Source organism: Oratosquilla oratoria, chromosome 2, assembly GCF_046742065.1.
Source record: "Oratosquilla oratoria isolate Oo_2021 chromosome 2, ASM4674206v1, whole genome shotgun sequence".
Classification (NCBI taxonomy): Eukaryota; Metazoa; Arthropoda; class Malacostraca; order Stomatopoda; family Squillidae; genus Oratosquilla; species Oratosquilla oratoria.
Genome location: NC_134778.1, coordinates 29,880,793 through 29,886,643, shown reverse-complemented (window position 1 = coordinate 29,886,643; position 5,851 = coordinate 29,880,793).

The window sequence follows — 5,851 nt, the reverse complement described above, 5'->3', positions numbered from 1 at the left end:
GATGTACTGGTATTGAGTGAAACTAAAAGGAAAGGAAAGGGCAACTGTGAGTTTGGGAGTGTAGCTGGGAGGTACTCAGGAGTGAATAGGGGACGAGGGAGAGAAGGGGTGGCTATACTAGTAAGTGAAGAGATAAGTAAGCTGGTAGTGGAGTGGAAGGAGGTGTCATCAAGGTTGATGTGGATGAAGGTGAAGCTGGGAAAGGAGATGTGGGTTTTTGTAAGTGCGTATGGGCCTGGTAGTGAGAAGAGCGTAGAGGAAAGGGAGGCTTTTTGGGTAGATATAAATGAGTGCATAGAGGGATTAGGGAGAAATGTCAATGTAGTTGTATTGGAAGACCTAAATGCTAGGGTAGGAAATAAACCAATTGACGGAGTGATTGGGAAGTATGGAGTTCCAGGTAAAAATCGTAGTGGAGAATTGATGGTGGAGATGTGTCTAGAAAGAGAGTTGATGATAGCAAATACAGTGTTTAAGAAGAAAGTCAAGCATGAGTACACATGGGAGAGGGTGGTGGATGGAAGGGTGGCAGATAGAGCGTTAATGGACTATATAGTGGTGACCAGGAGTATGGTAGGAAGAGTTAAGGATGTACATGTTCTAAGGGGAGAGAGTGGGGGAATATCAGATCATTTCCTGGTGGAAGGTAAATTGAGAGTGGAGAATAGGTGGAGAAAGAGGAAAAGGGTAGAAGGTAGGGAGGTACTGAGAGTGAACTGCTTAAATGAGGAAAAAAAAAGGAGAATGAATATAAGAAGAAGTTAAGAGAGGAGTGGGAGAGAGTAAAGGATGGAGTAGAACTAGGAGTGGAGGGGGAATGGGGATGGTTCAAGGAGGGAGTCATAAGGTGTGCAAAGATGGTGTGTGGAACAAGGAGGGCGGTAGGAAATAGAAGGAAGGGTAGTGAGTGGTGGGATGAAGAAGCAAAGAAGGGTGTAGAAGAGAAGAAGCAGGCATTCATAGATTGGCTACAAATTAGGACGAGGGAATCGTATGAAAGGTACAAAGTAAAGAGAAAGGAAGTAAAGCATAAGATAAAGGAAGCAAAGAGGAGAGCAGATGTGAAATGGGGAAAGAGTATGACAGAAAATTTTGAAAGTAATAAAAAGATGTTTTGGAAAGAAATTAAAAGTGGAAGAGGAGGCGAATCAAGTAGAGAAGAAAAGGTAAAAGGTGCAGATGGAGAGATGATAATGGAAGAGAAGGCAGTGAGAGGAAGGTGGGCAGAGTATTTTAGGGGGCTGCTAAATGTGAAGGAGGATAGGGAGGGAAAGGTAGTTGCAGTGGGAAGCGCTAAGAAAATGAGAGTGATGAGTGAGGAAAATGGAGGAGAAGTAGGGAAGGATGAAGTGAAAGCAGCTGTTAAGATGATGAGAGCAGGTGAGACACCTGGGTTGGATGGATGCCATGCAGAATGTCTGAAGAAAGGAGGTACAGTTATGGTGGACTGGCTGGTGAGGTTATTTAATGTTTGTTTAAGAGAGGGTAGAGTGCCGGAGGACTGGAGAAGTGCCTGTATAGTTCCGCTTTACAAAGGAAAGGGGGACAAGTGTGAGTGTAGTAGTTTCAGAGGGATCAGCTTGTTGAGTGTAGTTGAGAAGGCTTATGGGAGGGTCTTGATTGAGAGGATTAGGAGAGAAACAGAGGGAGTAATAGATGAGGAGCAGTGTGGTTTTAGGACAGGTAGGGGATGTGTAGATCAGATTTTTTGTGGTAAGACAGATATGTGAGAAAACTATAGGAAAAGATAAAGATGTTTTTTGGGCTTTTATGGATCTGAACAAGGCTTACGACAGGGTAGACAGGAAGGCACTGTGGGAGGTTATGCAGATATATGGGATAGGAGGAAAGCTGTTAAGAGCAGTCAAGAGTTTTTATGAGAGTAGTAGAGCTTGTGTTAGGATTAGACATGGAGAGAGTGAATGGTTTGAGGTAAAGGTGGGACTTCGTCAGGGATGTGTTATGTCGCCCTGGCTGTTCAATCTTTATATGGATGGGGTGGTGCGAGAGGTGAATACAAGGGTAGTGGGTCAGGGGTTGGAGATGATTAAAGAAAATGGAGAAAAGTGGGAAGTGAGCCAGCTGTTGTTTGCTGACGACACTGCGCTTGTAGCAGGATCAGAGGAGGGATTGAGGAAGTTAGTGATATAGTTTGAGGTGTGTGAAAGAAGGAAGCTGAAGATAAATGTGGGTAAAAGTAAGGTGATGAGATGTACAAGGGAAGAGAGTGACAGCAGGCTGGAAGTGAGCATTAAGGGTGAGAGACTGGAGGAAGTGGATAGTTTCAGATATTTGGGTGCGAATGTGCCAGGAAAGAGAGGAGTGGTGGTGGAGGTAGAATGTAGATTGAGAGAAGCGAGTAAATGCCTTGGTGGATTAAAAAGTGTAATGAGAAATAGACATCTGGGAATGGATGCTATGAGGAGGTTATATGGAGTGATTGTGCCAACAGCAATGTACGGGGCAGACAGATGGAACATGAGAGAGGAAGAGAGAAGGAGTTTGAATGTGTTTGAGATGAGGTGTCTGAGAAGTATGATAGGGGTTACTAGGCTAGATAGAGTGAGAAATTAGGAGGTGAGGAGGAGAACAGGGGTGGAAAGGGAGCTGGGAGATAGGGTTGATGAAAGAGTATTAGGATGGTTTGGACACATGGAAAGAATGAGTGAAGAAAGATTAGTAAAGGAAGTGTGGAAGGCGGAGGTGGAAGGAGTGAATATGAGGGGGCGTCCTAGGATGAGATGGATGGATGGGGTAAAAGAGGCTTTACAAAAGAGAGGAATGTCTGTAGAGGAAGGACAGGAGAGGACAGAAGATAGGGGTGAATGGAGAAGGGTTGTGTATAGATGAGGCTGTGATGCATGAGGGGGAGTGGGTGGGGGATGGGGGGTGAGGAAATATGTTTGAGAAAAAAATTGACACAGCCCGGAGGGATTTCTCCCCGTCTTCTCCTTTCCTGCATGAGGGGACGGAGAGGAGTGGTCGCCGAATTTATGAAGTGGCCTTGCTGTGGATGTGCTGTGTATTGCAACACTGCTTCTGACCTAGGGCAGTGGACAGGATGCAGGGATGACCTGTCATCCAGGAGGTGCCAAGATAAGAGGAAGGGAGGAGGGTGGAGGGGAGTGGAATATATGGGAAATGAAATGGGTGGGAGTGATTTCTATGCCTTTTTCTTTTTGGCGATCCACCGTGTAAGGGGGAAAAAGCCTTTGGTATATGTATGTATGTATGTATGTATGTATATATATATATATATATATATATATATATATATATATATATATGTATGTATATATATACATATACATATACATATATATATACATATATATATATATATATATATATATATATATATATATATATATATATACACAGAGGGAAAAATAAGGAGGGGAGCAGTATATGTATGTGGGTCAGGTAGTTTAACATTAATTGTGAGCTGGTTGGAGAGTTTGGGGTAGAAGAATGGGAGGCGGGTAAGAGGAAGGGCTTAGTGAGAGGGGGGAGAGGGGGGAGGAGGTTCTGTCACCGGACGGAACGGCTAATAGTAAACAGATGTAATTAAAGGGAGGGAGGGAGTCATAAGGCGGAGGATGGAGGATCAACGTGTTGGGTGGGAGAATGAAGGAGACAAATGTGACTTGATACAGGTATTTAAGATTCTAAAGGGGAATGACAACATCATAAGTGACAGAATTCTTACACTGAATGAGAATCCGACAAGAAATAATGGTCTCAAACTGTCAGGAAATAGATTTAATTTAGAAGTGGGTAGAAACAACTTCGCCAAACGTGAAGTTAATGAATGGAATAAACTTCCTGTAGAGGCAGTGCATTGTAGTTTAGTTCGAAGCTTTAAGATTCGTTTAGATAAACACCTAAGCAAGATGCTGTAATGCCTGCCATTTATTTTTTATATTATTTGTTTGTTTGTTTATTATTATTTGCTTGATTTTCATTTATCATTATTTAACTGTGAATTTATTATTATTTACTATTTTCCTGTTTGTTTATTATTAATCTATACCTCTGCATTTGTCTATTTTCTTTTTATTATTTATGCTCTGATAATATTTTATATGTTTATTTATTCATTTATCATTATTATATATATTTTTTCGCATCCGACCGAAAGGTATCCTGTCGGCATGCTCCTCCTTTGTAGTAGTAGTAGTAGTAGCAGTAGTAGAAGTAATAGTAGTAGTAGTAGTAGTAGTAGTAGTAGTAGTAGTAGTAGTAGTAGTAGTAGTAGTAGTAGTAGTAGTAGTAGTCGTCGACCACAGTCATTGGCGGGAGAGGGGCCAATGAACTGTGTCTGTGGTAGACAGATCCTGCTGCTTCCACCACACAGTTCCAATAGGATGGAGGTCGTAATAAAAAAAAAATAAAAAAAAAAGTAGTAGTAGTAGTAGTAGTAGTAGTAGTAGTAGTAGTAGTAGTAGTAGTAGTAGTAGTAGTAGCGGTAGCAGTAGTAGTAGTAGTAGTAGCAAAGACCGAACCGCAGACGGCATATGCCGCATTCATATATGGTGTTAAACTAAGACCCCTTGAAGAAACCATCAGAAATGAGCTAATACCGGTCATCACCAACGGAAGGACAATAAATGAAGAGGAAAGAAAACTCATTGAACTTCCACCTAGAATGGGAGGGCTAGGCATCTCCAACCCGCTAAACCTTGCCGACATAGAACACCAAAACTCCATGAAACTCACGTCCTCCTTGACAAACAACATCGTGTCACAAGATCAACGGAAGGAGACTAACATGGAGGAAATCAGAGAAATTAGAAGAAACATTTCAAAGGGAAGAGAAGAGAGGCAGAAGGAGGAACTTCAAACACTTCTAGCTCGGCTATCGAATTGTATAAACAGAAAGATAACAATGGCGCAGGAAGTTGGGGCGTCCAATTGGCTGACAGCACTACCAATCAGGGCAAAGGGATTCACCTTAAACAAAAGAGAATTCACGGATGCCATTGCCCTGAGGTATGGATGGCCATTGGGAGGGCTGCCTAACAGATGCTCCTGTGGTATACAGTTTACTCCAGACCATGAGACGATATGTAAGCAGGGTGGATTCATTTGCATGCGACATGATGAGGTAAGAGATCTCACTGCCCAAATGCTTCAGGAGGTGTGCAAGGATGTGACTCTTGAACCAACATTACTCCCACTAGGAGGGGAGAATTTCAGATACCGCACGTCCAACACATCAGATGAAGCAAGAGTGGATGTCAGCGCAAGAGGTTTCTGGACACGGGGACAATTGGCTTTCTTTGACATGCGAATATTTGATCCGATGGCCCCCTGTTACAGCAACCTAACCATTGAGGCATCCCACTCCCGGAACGAGTATGAGAAGATCAGGATGTACGAAGAGTGTATACAGAATGTAGACCAGGGCTCATTCACTCCTATAACCTTTACGACTTCAGGTGGGATAGGTCCTAGAGCAAAGGCATTCTACGCTCGGCTGGTAGAGGTGATTGCTGAAAAGAAACAACAATCAAAATGCAGAATTGTTTCATGGATGAGATGTAGACTGTCATTCTCACTCCTAAGATCAGCCCTCCTATGCCTGAGAGGTACCAGGTCCCCACCGCCCAAATCAGCACATATACGAAACCTAGATTTTGAGCAGACAGTGGTTGACAGTAGGATGAATGAACTTTTGTATTAGGCATTATTAAAAAATAAATAGATAAATGAAAGGGTCGTCGACCACAGTCATTGGCGGGAGAGGGGCCAATGAACTGTGTCTGTGGGAGACAGATCCTGCTGCTTCCACCACATAGTTCCACGAGGATGGAGGTTGTATTAATATAAAAAAAAAGTAGCAGCAGCA